The 13,652-nt window shown below is 37.9% G+C and overlaps 1 pseudogene across 1 annotated transcript; it reads right to left on the reverse strand.

Annotated features, from left to right (window-relative positions):
• Window positions 1-935, reverse strand: LOC309872921 (olfactory receptor 5G3-like; annotated as a pseudogene). Its single transcript has one exon. The product of its transcript is annotated as an olfactory receptor 5G3-like (transcript).
• Window positions 936-13,652: the final 12,717 nt, after the last annotated feature.

Genomic DNA, 13,652 nt, shown 5'->3' on the forward strand with positions numbered 1-13,652 from the left:
TTAGAGAATTTTTCCTTTCAAAATTCCTCCTGAATGCATTTTTCACCTCCTTGTTTCTCAGGCTGTAAATGAGGGGGTTCAACATGGGGATTACCACAGTATAAAACAGAGAAATCACTTTATTGATATTCAGGGAGGAAGTTGAGCCAGGCTGAACATAGATAAAGAAAAGAGTCCCATACAGGATGGAGATGACTGCCAGGTGAGAAGAGCAAGTGGAGAAAGCTTTCTGCCTCCCATCAGCAGTCCGGATCTTCAAGATGGCCACCAGGATGCAAACATAGGAGACCATGATGATCAGGCCACTGAGTATTCCTATAAATCCAGCCAAATATAAAAATACAAGCTGAATCATGGAAGTGTCTGCACATGCAAGGGAAAGCAGTGGTGAAATATCACTGAAAAAAATGATTGATGATATTTGAACTACAGAAGGGTAAGAGAAAAGTCAATGTCATGTAAGTCATGCTGCTTATAAGAGCCATGGCATAAGGCCCCATAACCAGCTGCACACAGACCCTCTGGGACATGATGAGTGTGTACAATAAGGGCTTACAGATGGCCATATAACGGTCATATGCCATGGAAGCCAGGAGGAAACATTCAGATACCACAAAGAAACCAGAAAACCACATTTATGTGGCACAACCCATGAAAGAGATGCCTTTTTTCTCCACAAAGATATCATACAGCATCTTGGGGGCAATGGAAGAAGAAGAATAAATATCTACAAAGGACAAGTGGCTGAGAAAAAAGTACATAGGAGTGTGGAGTCTTGCATCAGTCCATATGAGAATGATCATGCCTACGTTACCCCCCAGGGTGACAAGATAGACAAAGAGAAGCATGACAAAGAGGACGATCTGATGATGGAGGTGATCTGTGAGGCCCAGGAAAAGAAATTCAGTCACTTCTGTCTGGTTCTTATCTTCCATCTGTCAGTTGTAACCTATGTAAGAAATTTAAAAATACATTTTATTTTTAAAATATCAATTGGCATATAGAAAACAGCCTTTTAAACTTATTACAAGTTGTTGTTTTTTTTTGTTTTGTTTTGTTTTCTTAATTTTTTTTAAATTAAATTTATTTATTTTCAGCATAACAGTATTCATTATTATTTTTTTTTTAATTTTTTATTTTTTATAAACATATATTTTTATCCCCAGGGGTACAGGTCTGTGAATCACCAGGTTTACACACTTCACGGCACTCACCAAAGCACATACCCTCCCCAATGTCCATAATCCCACCCTCTTCTCCCAAACCCCCTCCCCCCAGCAACCCTCAGTTTGTTTTGTGAGATTAAGCGTCACTTATGGTTTGTCTCCCTCCCAATCCCATCTTGTTTCTTTTATTCTTCTCCTACCCACTTAAGCCTCCATGTTGCATCACCACTTCCTCATATCAGGGAGATCATATGATAGTTGTCTTTCTCTGCTTGACTTATTTCGCTAAGCATGATTCACTCTAGTTCCATCCATGTTGTCGCAAATGGCAAGATTTCATTTCTTTTGATGGCTGCATAGTATTCCATTGTGTATATATACCACATCTTCTTGATCCATTCATCTGTTGATGGACATCTAGGTTCTTTCCATAGTTTGGCTATTGTGGACATTGCTGCTATAAACATTCGGGTGCATGTGCCCCTTTGGATCACTATGTTTGTATCTTTAGGGAAAATACCCAATAGTGCAATTGCTGGGTCATAGGGTAGCTCTATTTTCAACATTCTGAGGAACCTCCATGCTGTTTTCCAGAGTGGCTGCACCAGCTTGCATTCCCACCAACAATGTAGGAGGGTTCCCCTTTCTCCACATCCTCGCCAGCATCTGTCATTTCCTGACTTGTTTATTTTAGCCATTCTGACTGGTGTGAGGTGATATCTCATTGTGGTTTTGATTTGTATTTTGTTGTTTTTTTTTTAATCTGTAGAGGAGGCAGTTATGAAAACAGTGTTGGACTGGTCAACAGTATTTCCAAGGACTAGTTCCTGTGAGTTGTGATCCCCAGGTAAACTTGAGTAATTCATACTTGATCTTTTTAGATTCTGTTCTCTTGGCCTTCAAAAGAGCAGTCTAACTATAAAAACTAAAACTCTTTTGGGTTCTAAAATTGTATTTGAAATTAAATGAAGTCTCTGTATTTTATTTTTATCATATGATAGAATAGTAATGCCTACCTAGGAATACAATAACTAGTGATATTGCAAGAAATGGTGAAAAATTCAGATCCTCATAATTGACAGTTGGGATGGGGCAAACAGAATAGAAATAAGGCCCTTTCAGTTCCTGTTTTGATGGAGTGGATAGTACCATTCAGATGTCATGAAGACAGCATCCATATCTGTGTATATTAATCTCTTTCCCTTATAAAAGGCTTACAAAGGGAAATGTAAACAAATGTCAGTAGGGTTATTTAGAATGGAGAGGATTCTACCATAACACATAATAATCCTATTCATGTTTATAAAGGACTGCCCTGCAAATAAGAGATTGGATATATTTACTTTTTGACCATCAAGAACACACAAGTGGCACAAAGAGATAAGAACAGAGGACTCAATTTGGGGGTTAAATGAAGTGAATAAAATTCCACCAACCATATAATTCAAATGAAAAAATACACTGGTTTAAGAGGCACTGAGATGCTCTTCCTTAATCTATCAAATACTGCATAACAACTTTCCATGGAAATCATGTAGAAAAATAAGTATCTCCTGGGAGCTCAGCTGAATTTATCATCAGTGATAATTTCTATCAGTAATTTCTATGAATATTTTGTTCACCAAAATGAAATTATTTCCTTTAATTGCCTGTGATGTTTATAATTCTATTTAAAACATAAATCCTGACAGGCAATTTCTATTTTATTAACAAAACATGTAAAATGCTTAACATCTTTATTGAGACAAAATTTTCAAGCAAATATATTTTTGACTCATCAACTAAGGAAGAATATATCAAGCTATTTGAACTTACAGTAGGGAGCACAAGGTGTGGGAGTATCCATAAGAAAGATTCTAGGTTCATATGTTTATTACCAACTCAAATAATTCTCTCTATAAAAAACAAAAACATTCCACACTTTGGAGATAGAATGATTAGGATGTGGTCCTTGAAATGCCATAGTGACAAAATAATAGTTAATACACTATTTATGCATCTTGAATTTATTATTATTATTTGAGAAAATATCTGTGGCATGCTTTTTCCACAGGGTGATTGTTCATTAATGTCAGCCACTAATATCAATTGTTTTTAGAAATTTACATCTACTTGGGAAAATGAGATCTGGGCATAAAAAGAAAACCTACGTTTCAATATGATATTTGGTTGGTCCAAGACCAACAGGCCACAGGATTTCAGAAAAACCTTCTATGTTCACGGTGAACTGAAGCAGTTGGGAAAAACACTGCTTTAGTTTCATGTCTGAAAGAGTCCAAAAATCTATGTTGAAACTGGTTTTGGATGTTTGTGGATATATCAAACGTGTGTGGTTGGCGATGAGAATGTGCTACCATCCCTACCACTGTTCAGCATGCGAATATAAGACACCCTGCCTCTCCTATAAATAAGGGGAGTGATCTCTATAACCTTTCCATTCCTAGAATTCTGTGACCCTAGAATTCTTCCTGGACATTGGAGTATTCAAAATAAAGAACAAGATCTGGTTTAAAGATCAAAAAAAGAAAAAATCAGTTATTTTGTGTCCTGAAGAGCTGGACTAAACCAAAGGCCACTCTCTCTGAGTTCTTGGAGTGGTGAGGTTTTGTTCCCAAAAGTCAGGTTCATTCTAAAGTCTTTCCACCATATTTCAAAATGTATTTTTAATCATGATGTGGGATACTCACTTCTTTAAGGGAATTCATTGTTTCCCTAATTACTACTTCAAGATGAATGGCAAAACCTAGAGTTTTCTGGTCTTCATCAAGAAGTCGGTTTGGAAAATTTAATTTCCTTCTTGGTAGTAACCTGCAGCAGACATGACCTCCTAAGCACATGGTAAAGAAAATAAATCTCCATCCAGATGAGCCTGAGAGCAAAGAAGTGCTCCTTGTCCTATAGCCTGACTCACATCCAGTACAAAATAAAGGGATCATGTTTCCGATACTTTTAAATATGTTAGATCCAGGTCTCTAAAGAACTAAACCCTCAAGAATTTACACCTGAGGGACGAAATTAAAGTGGTAAAATTGGCATTCATGCCAAGTTGTTTTGTTTTGTTTTGTTTTGTTTCCAAAATAACATCTTCTCTCCAACAGAGGATTTCTGGGGGGAAAAAATGCTTTTTATCCCCCTTTAAGATCCTCCTTGTCAAAACAGACCATATTTTCCATCTGTATTGATGTTAACAATAAACACATGCTAGGATAGAGTAGTGTGCCGCCTGGATCCTGAGGCCTGAGTGCAAATCCTAGCTCCACAGTTTGTCCCACAGTTTGGCAAGAGGGGCTTGCTATTTTGTTTTGTTTCTTTTTAACTCAGTATCCTCTTCTGTGAAATGGGGATAAATAGAGCCTGGCTCACAGAGACATTGGAAGAATTAGATGAGTTATTACATGTTCTAGGCTCACAAGAGTACATGTCACATGATAAGTGCCCATTAATGTCATTTATTGTTTTTAGGAATCTACAGCTTGGTCATGAAGACAGGACACGGGAATAAAAAAGAAAACCCACAGTTCAATGTATCCCTGGCTTGGTTCAAGGCCAAACAAACCGGAGAATGGTAGAGGAATGAGGGGCCATTATGATCCAAAGTGGTTGGGAAAAATCTCATGTGCATGTTCATTTGGAAAGACAGAAATGTTTGAGACTATGACCTGAAATAAAAAGGAAAAGCATCACAGGTAAAGGTAAGGAGAGAAATGGAGATGAGGAGGCAGAAACATTCAACTTGGTTGGAATAAAGATTTACAGAGGAAAAAAGAAAATATTGCATCTGAAGGTAGTGCCAAGGGCAGAATAGTGGTTTCCAAAGATGTCTACATCTGACTTCCAGGGACCTGCACATATGGTACTTCTGTGGCAAAAAGGGATTTGGCTGATGTTTTTAACTAAAGAACTTGAAATTAGGAGAATTGGTGGGTCTTCTGATGCAACAGAAGGAGATGTAACTAGGGGAAAATGGTCAGAGATATGCAAGTTTGCTGGCTTAAACATGAAGGAAGGGGGCCATCAGCTGACAATTGTGAGCGGCTTTGAAAAGCTAGAAAAATCAAGGAAACAGATTTCCCCTAGAGATTCCAAGAAGTAGTGCAATACTGCCAACACCTAGACTGTACAACCCAGTGAGACCCATGTAGGACTTCTTAGCCTGCAGAACTTTAAAATAATAAGTTTATATTGCTTTAGCCACTAAGCTTTGGTAAATTGTTAGGACAGCACTGAGAAACTAATAACAATTAGGTTGGATGACCTCAGTCACCACTTCCTCTGGAAAGCTTCCCACAATCCCCTAAAACAGATGTGAACTCCCTCTATGGCAACCACCATAGCATTTTCTTCATATGAGTCAGCTCATCCTGACTATCATCTGACTTTGCAAGTTCAAGGACATAGCCTTACAATTGTCTCTATTCTGTGAAGTACCTATCTCAGAAAGTTGCAAAGAAGTCAAAATTCTCTAAGTATTTTTGAGTGAAGTGGAAAATAAAACAAAAATATTTTGCAAGAGACTGTCTTTTTTCCACTGTATATTTTTTCCTGTTTTGTCGAAGATTAATTGACCATAGAGTTGAGGGTCCATATCTGGGCTCTCTACTCTGTTCCACTGGTCGATGTGTCTGTTTTTATGCCAGTACCATGCTGTCTTGCTGATCACAGCTTTGTAATAAAGCTTGAAATCAGGTAACGTGATGCCCCAGCTTTATTTTTGTTTTTCAACATTTCCTTAGCGATTCGGGGTCTCTTCTGATTCCATACAAATTTTTGGATTATTTGCTCCAGCTCTTTGAAGAATACCGGTGGAATTTTGATTGGAATGGCATTAAAAGTTTATATTGCTCTAGGCAGTATAGACATTTTAACAATGTTTATTCTTCCGATCCAAGAACATGGAATGGTCTTCCATCTTTCTGTGTCCAGCTATATGTAGAAGAATGAAACTCGACCATTCTCTTACACCGTACACAAAGATAAACTCAAAATGGATAAAAGACCTCAACGTGAGACAGGAATCCATCAGAATCCTAGAGGCGAACATAGGCAGTCATCTCTTCAATATCAGCCACAGCAACTTCTTTCAAGATATGTCTCCAAAGGCAAAGGAAACAAAAGCAAAAGTAAACTTTTGGGACTTCATCAAAATCAAAAGCTTCTGCACAGCAAAGGAAACAGTCAAAAAACAAAGAGGCAACCCACGGAATGGGAGAAGATATTTGCAAATGACAGTACAGTCAAAAGGTTGATATCCAGGATCTATAATGAACTCCTCAAACTCAACACACACGAAACAGGCAAACATATCAAAAAATGGGCAGAAGATATAAACGGATACTTCTCCAGTGAAGATATACAAATGGCTATCAGACACATGAAAAATTGTTCATCATCACTAGCCCCAGGGAGATTCAAATTAAAACCACATTGAGATATCACCTTACACCAGTTAGAATGGCCAAAATTAACAAAACAGGAAACAACATGTGTTGGAGAGGATGTGGAGAAAGGGGAACCCTCTTACACTGTTGGTGGGAATGCAAGTTGGTGCAGCCTCTTTGGAGAACAGTGTGGAGATTCCTCAAGAAATTAAAAATAGAACTTCCCTATGACCCTGCAATTGCACTCCTGGGTATTTATCCCAAAGATACAGATTTCATGAAAAGAAGGGCCATCTGTACCCCAATGTTTATAGCAGCCATGGTTGCCAAACTATGGAAAGAACCAAGATGCCCTTCAACAGACGAATGGATAAGGAAGATGTGGTCCATATACACTATGGAGTATTATGCCTCCATCAGAAAGGATGAATACCCAACTTTTGTAGCAACATGGACCAGACTGGAAGAGATTATGCTGAGTGAAATAAGTCAAGCAGAGAGAGTCAACTGTCATATGGTTTCACTTATTTGTGGAGCATAACAAATATTATGGAGGACAAGGGGTCTTAGAGAGGAGAAGGGAGTTGGGGTAAATTAGAAGGGGAGGTGAATCATGAGAGACTATGGACTCTGAAAAACAACTGAGGGTTTTGAAGTGGCGGGGGGGTGGGAGGTTGGGGTACCAGGTGGTGGGTATTATAGAGGGCACAGATTGCATGGAGCACTGGGTGTGGTGAAAAAATAATGAATACTGTTTTTCTGAAAATAAATAATTTAATTTTAAAAAAAGAATAAAAAAAATTTTGCAATCCATAATTGTTTAAGTGTAGCAATCTAAATCATATCATACTCTTCAATTAAAGAAGACAAAACAAAGGCATTTTACCCTTTGCTTGTGCTTGAAATCACCCAAAACTAGTAAGGAAACTGACAATAACAACAAAAAAGATAAATAAAAATGATACTTTATTAAACTTCAAGAAGAGGAAATAACATGATATGAAAAAATATGATAAAGCAAATTCTATTACAGGAAAATGCTTCTCTTGGACATTTAGAAGACATTTTCCCTCTGGAGAATGTAAACATCCAAAAAGACAAAAAGATAGAATTGCCTAATGCAATAGCCAGTTAGCTGGCTGAGTAGAGGTGGTCCTCAAGAGGATGTTACTAACTATCCATTGACCTTCCCATGGGACCTGGGCAATCAGAGGCTCTGAATACCTATCCCCTGTCCTTGGAATGTACACATTGCTCACCCTTCCCATGGTGGGAGTATTTTCAAGGATGCAGTCTCAAGGGGGTAGTGTGTTTTTGAGACCATCTGGATAGTGTATGTGACTGAACCCAGTTAAGGCCTTTATGTAAATGTTTAAGATTCTGGTGGACATGAGAGACTATGGACTCCAAGAAACAATCAGAGGGTACCAGAGGGGCTGAGGGAGGGGGGAATGAGTTAACCCCATGACAGGTATTAAGGAGGGCACGTGTTGTAATGAGTACTGGGTGTTATACGCAACTAATGAATCATTGAAAAGCTAGTGATATACCGTGATTCACATAACGTAACACAAATAAATGCATAAATAAATAAATAAATAAATAAATAAATAATAAAAGGACTTCATTTGTGGAAAAAAAAATTTTAAAATAAAAGTTTTAATTCAAAAAAGAAAAGATTCTGGTGGGCAGATGTGGAGATCTGCTGCTTAAGACAAACCTGGAATGCCAGTTCTCTAGCTTATTAAACTTGCCACCTGCCATCTGAAGTAGCCTGCCTCTTTCCTAACTCTCTCCCTGCTTTCTGTGTAAAGGAACTACTTTTAGATTTTACCCAGGAAATTCCCAAGTGTTTGAACCAACAAATGGTGACCCAGCAAGGAGACCTAAGAATGGAGTCTTGGGAAAGAGGATTCAAGAGGGAAATCCTGGGTTGGCCCATGACCTCTGTGTGGGGAAGGTGACCTATATGTCAGAGGCTCGTGGGCTGCCCCATAAAAACAGAGATGCCCCCAATTCCAGCTGCTTTAATGTACTTGTTTGAGGAACTATAGCAAAGCAGGGGGAAAATGGCAGCAGGTGGCCTGGCCTCTACTGTGGGCAGCTTCACCAGTCACTGATGCCCAACTAGAGACACACACATTAGAGAGTTAGAAGAGCTCAGGTTAGAGAAGAATGTGTGAGGATCCAACCCTCTGCTAGCTTTAGGGCTGGAAGATAAGGCATACTTACATAACACTAAAACTTAATTTTCCCTCATCCGCTAAAAGCATGAAGTTTTCTTGGACTATGGGTCTATTCTTGATAAGACTGTGGAAAGTTTTTCTTTCTCTTCTAAGTAATCTGCCCAGAAAACAAAAATTCTGTGCTTTCTTAAAATAATTTCCAGTGCTTCTTGTTGCATTTATCAAGTCTTTGACTTAAGAATTCCATCTTTACCAGACTAGCAGGAAAAAAAAAAAAAAAAAAACTAAAACAGTAACATAAAAATACACTCCTAAAAGTTTTATTATGTGAAAGTAAGATATATTAATATAAATGTTTCAATGGTTGTATACATCTTAGGTTAAAAGAAATGCAAGCTCAGGTACATAAACTATTACAATAACTGTCTGCAGGCTTTGTTTCTAAATAATGATGTCTCAAAAGGAGACAATTAGTGGCAACTGTGTATGTTTTATTATTATACCAAAGGCCTTGAGGATCAGTCACTGTCTTCCCTGTTTATTATATGTGGTTACTTCTAGAGTAAACAGTGAGCAAATCTTCATTAATTACATGTTACCCCCCAACAGAGAATCCCATAAGTTTCTATGTTTTATTGCTGGTTAACAAAATAATAGAGGAAAATTGACTAAAATCTCAGATCAGCATTGGTAGGGCAATTTTGCTTAAAATTGTTGAGCATATTTCTTTTTTTTAAGGTTTATTTATTTTAGAGAAAGAGAGAGAGAGTTGAAGGGAAGGGGTAGTGGGTGAGGGAGAGAGAATCTCAAGCAGTCTCTCTGCTGAGCATGAAGCCCAACTCGGCTCCGTCCCACACTCCTGAGATCATGACCTGAGCCAAAACCAAGAGCCAGACATTTAACCAACTGAGTCCCATAAATTATTGAGAATATTTCTAGTACATGTCCCATCCACCAAGCTTATAGCCCTGACAAGTGTCTAAAGGTAGAACAAAAGTAAGAACCAATGCAGAAAGATCACATGAACATTTGCATTTTTAAAAATTGCCTTCAATCCACTGCACTTGCTTTCCTGGTTAGGACTAAGAAAGATAAGGGGAGCACAAAGGAGACATTTCAGGGTCTATTAATGATATTACTTCAAGGGTCCCTTAACACTATAGTCCCATATTTTATACTGCTTAGAGTATAAATGCCTCTGTGTAATTGCTACTAACTCAAGAGATGATTGCAACCATACCAGGAAATCAAAATACTAAATCTTAGCTATCCTCCAAAATTCTTAGCTTTCAAACTTTCCTCCCCGACCCTTATCCCTGAATGCACTTAAGCAACCAATAGCTTTTACTCTGAGATTCCATCGTCCTGTTCCTACATCCTGTCCCATGATTAAGATAACTCATTTCCTCCCTACTTTCCAAGAATGTGAACAGTGAACACTTCTCAGAATAAAACTAAACTTAGAGTGACCCTCTCCAGTCAGCCTTCGAAATAGTTCAGCTACTTGCTCCCTGCAGAACACTCTTCTCAAAGCTACTTCCATATTGTAATATTCTTAATACATGCTTGAGTTAATGACTTGGGGTTTTTTTTGTTTTGTTTTTTGTTTCTTGTTTTTAAGATCTATGTATTTTATTTTTTAGAGAGACAGCAGGATGGAGGGGCAAAGGAAGAGGGAAAAAGAGAATCTCAAACGGAGTCCCTGCTGAGTGCAGAGCCTGACAGATGTGGGGCAAAATCCCAGGACTCTGAGATCATGACCTGAACTGAAAACAAGAATCAAATGCTTAGCTAACCGAGCCACCCAGGAACCCCTGTTTTTTGTCTCTTTCATTGAAGTACCTACCTTAAACATTGTAAATGTAAAACATATAGGCAGGTCACCAGGCAGGCTTCACAGCAGATTTTCCATAAGTGGCAATTAATACTGATACAATCAATAAATAAACCGTTTGTAGCCTGATTTCATTGGATGATGAGAAAGAAGATAATAATAATGAAGCGTAGGGAGGTTAAGAGCAAATAATTGGGTAGCAACTTGAAACAATCACAATGGAACAGTAAACTTTTGGAGGACAGACTAGACCCAACAGAAGGACAACATTGCCATTAGTAAGTTGAAGAGCAAACAGCAAATTACTTTGAATATATTAAATTATTATTTTCATTAGAGATACCACACAGCCTTGCAGATTCCAGGTCATTCTTTCTTAAACTGATACACATCCCCAATTACTTCTAGACAATTTTGAGAAGAAATTTTGTAGATTTCTTAATGAAAGATTTCTGTGTCAAGCCTCTAGAAACAAGCCAGGTCTTTTCCTGCCATATAAGCCTCTGACATAAGGATAGAAATAATAAGAGCATATCTTTTTTTTTTTTCTCATGGTAAAAGGGAAGGTCAAAAATCTGCAGTCAACAACATATGAAATATTCCCTTTTGTCTTTAAAATCCCTTGACTTTTGTCCCCTGAGGGGACACAGTTTGGGAGGCTACCCAAAGCTGTGCTTCCCGAATTGCAATGCTGAGGCCCCCAATAAATGCTTTTATTTTCGCTTTGCCTCTTTCCATGGTCAACACCAGATTTTGTAGGGTTAAAGACCTTCTACATCTTTGAAAAATGCTTATATCTGGAAAGCCTGCTTATTTTTAAAGTGCTCAGGGATGGGGTACTTGGGTGGCTTAGTCACTTATGCATCTCCTTTCAGCTCAGGTCATGATCCCAGGGTCCTGGGATCGAGCCCCATGTCAGGTTCTCTGCTCTGCGGGGAGCCTGATTCTGCATCTCCCTCTCCTTCTCCTCTGCCTCTCTTCCCAGCTTGTGTTGTGCTCTCTCTCTCTCAAATAAATAAATAAAAATTTTAAAATTAAAAAAATAATAATAATGTGCAGGGAAACAGTGTGTGAAATTTCAAAGTACTAAGATGCCAATGTTGCCTTGAGTTGTTCAGACCAACTTTGGCAAAGTAGTTGGGCAGAGTCCTGTTCTTGCCCAGGAAATCAGACTTGGCAGATAGGAAATCAGACTTGGCAGATAAGAAATCAGTGGCCCTTAATTCTTTTCATTTCTAAAGGAAGTTCCTCTGTATTCTTAACCCATGCCACTTGAGATCCAGATTCTTTTTTTAGTTTATTGATTTTAATGTTTCAAGTATCTTTATTTTTATTTTTTATTGAAGTATGATTGACATACAATGTTATATTTGTTTCCGATATACAACACCTTATTTCAACCATCTATACATTACTCAATGTCCACCATGATAAGTGTAGATATCCTTTGTCACCATGTATTATTTTTTAAAGATTTATTTGAGAGAGAGAGAGAGAGTACATAAGCATCTGGGGAGGAGTAGAGGGAGAAGCAGACTCCCCACCAAGCAGGGAACCCGAGGCAGGACTCAATCCCAGGACCCTGGATCATGACCCTAGCCGAAGGCAGATGCTTAACCATCACACATTGTTTTTTAAAATATTTATTTATTTTAAAGAAAGAGAAAGAAAGCATGAAAGGAGGTGGAGGGACAAAGGCAGAGGAAGAAAGAGAATCTCAAGCAAACTACCCACTGAGCTTGGAGACTGATGTGGGACTCGATCTCCTCACCATGAGATCATGACCTGAGCCAGAATCAGGAGTCAGCCACTTAACTGACTGAGCCACCCAGGTGCCCCGTCACCCTACATTATTGACTATGTTCTCTATGTTGCACTTTATTTTTTTTTACTTGAAAATGTCTTTATTTTATGAAATTTAGAAAACAAAAGAGGAAGAAGAGAAAAATGTTACCCAGAATCTTACCATCCAAAGACAAGCCACAATAATATTTGAGTCTATTTTCTTTCAGTTTTTTTTTTATTCTGCCTAGTTACTATTTCATAACTATGACTTTTTAATCCCCATTTTGATCCACATTGTGTATTATTACTAACTTTTTTCAACTCTAGTTTAATTAACATCTAGTTTTATATTAGTTTCAGGTGTACATAATAATGATTCCACCATTTTATACACTACTCAACTCTCACCGTGATGACTGTTTTCCTCCCCATCACTTTTTTCACCCATCCCCCTGCCCACCTCCCCTCTGGTAACCACCAATGCACTGTGTATGTTTAAGAGTCCGTTTTTTTGTTTGTCTCTCATTTTCTTTGTTCATTTGTTTTGTTTCTTAAATTCCTCATAGAAGTGAAACCATATGGTCCTTGTCTTTCTCTGACTGACTTGCTTCAGTTAGCATCATACCCTCTAGATCATCCATCTTGTTGCAAATGGCAAGGTTTCACTTTTTATGGCTAATATTGCATTATCTATATAAAACAAATGTTGTACTTTCTTAAGTGAGTTGACCTTTAGTCTGCTAGTCTTTACAGGACTGTATAGTAGGTTCAAATTTTAAAAAGGGAGAGTGTGTCCTCAATGAAGTCCTGTCTTGACTTCCAGGAGGTAAATGAAAGGTAAAATTCCTAGGCAAGCAGTTTCTAAAGGATACCTTTTTGTAATATAATTGTCTGAATTTTTATTGGGAATTATTTTCCTTATCTCTTTGTATTGTAATTTCATTGAACTACATATGTAAGTGGGTTGAATTAATTCAGGGTTTTGTTTGTTTGTTTGTTTGTTTATAATATAGGTACTAAATTTTGTTTGGGTTTTGTGATTCCAACAACTTTTGTTAGGTTCCTCTTACATGACCATAATTAATTATCTCCTTTCTTGTAAATGTAAGCTATTCCTCCATTGTAAGATTGAGGATACTTTTTTTTCCTCATGCCTTTGAATATAGGCTGTTTTTAGTAACTTGCTTGATCAATGAATTGAGCAGATTCTCGGATAGAATTGGCATGCTCATTGGACAAATGACAGCAAGAGTCCGATCCTGGGTCATAACCTCTAACATGCCCAAGCATTGCAATTATTAAG

The sequence above is a fragment of the Mustela nivalis genome (genome assembly GCF_964662115.1).
Source record: "Mustela nivalis genome assembly, chromosome: 9".
Classification (NCBI taxonomy): domain Eukaryota; kingdom Metazoa; phylum Chordata; class Mammalia; order Carnivora; family Mustelidae; genus Mustela; species Mustela nivalis.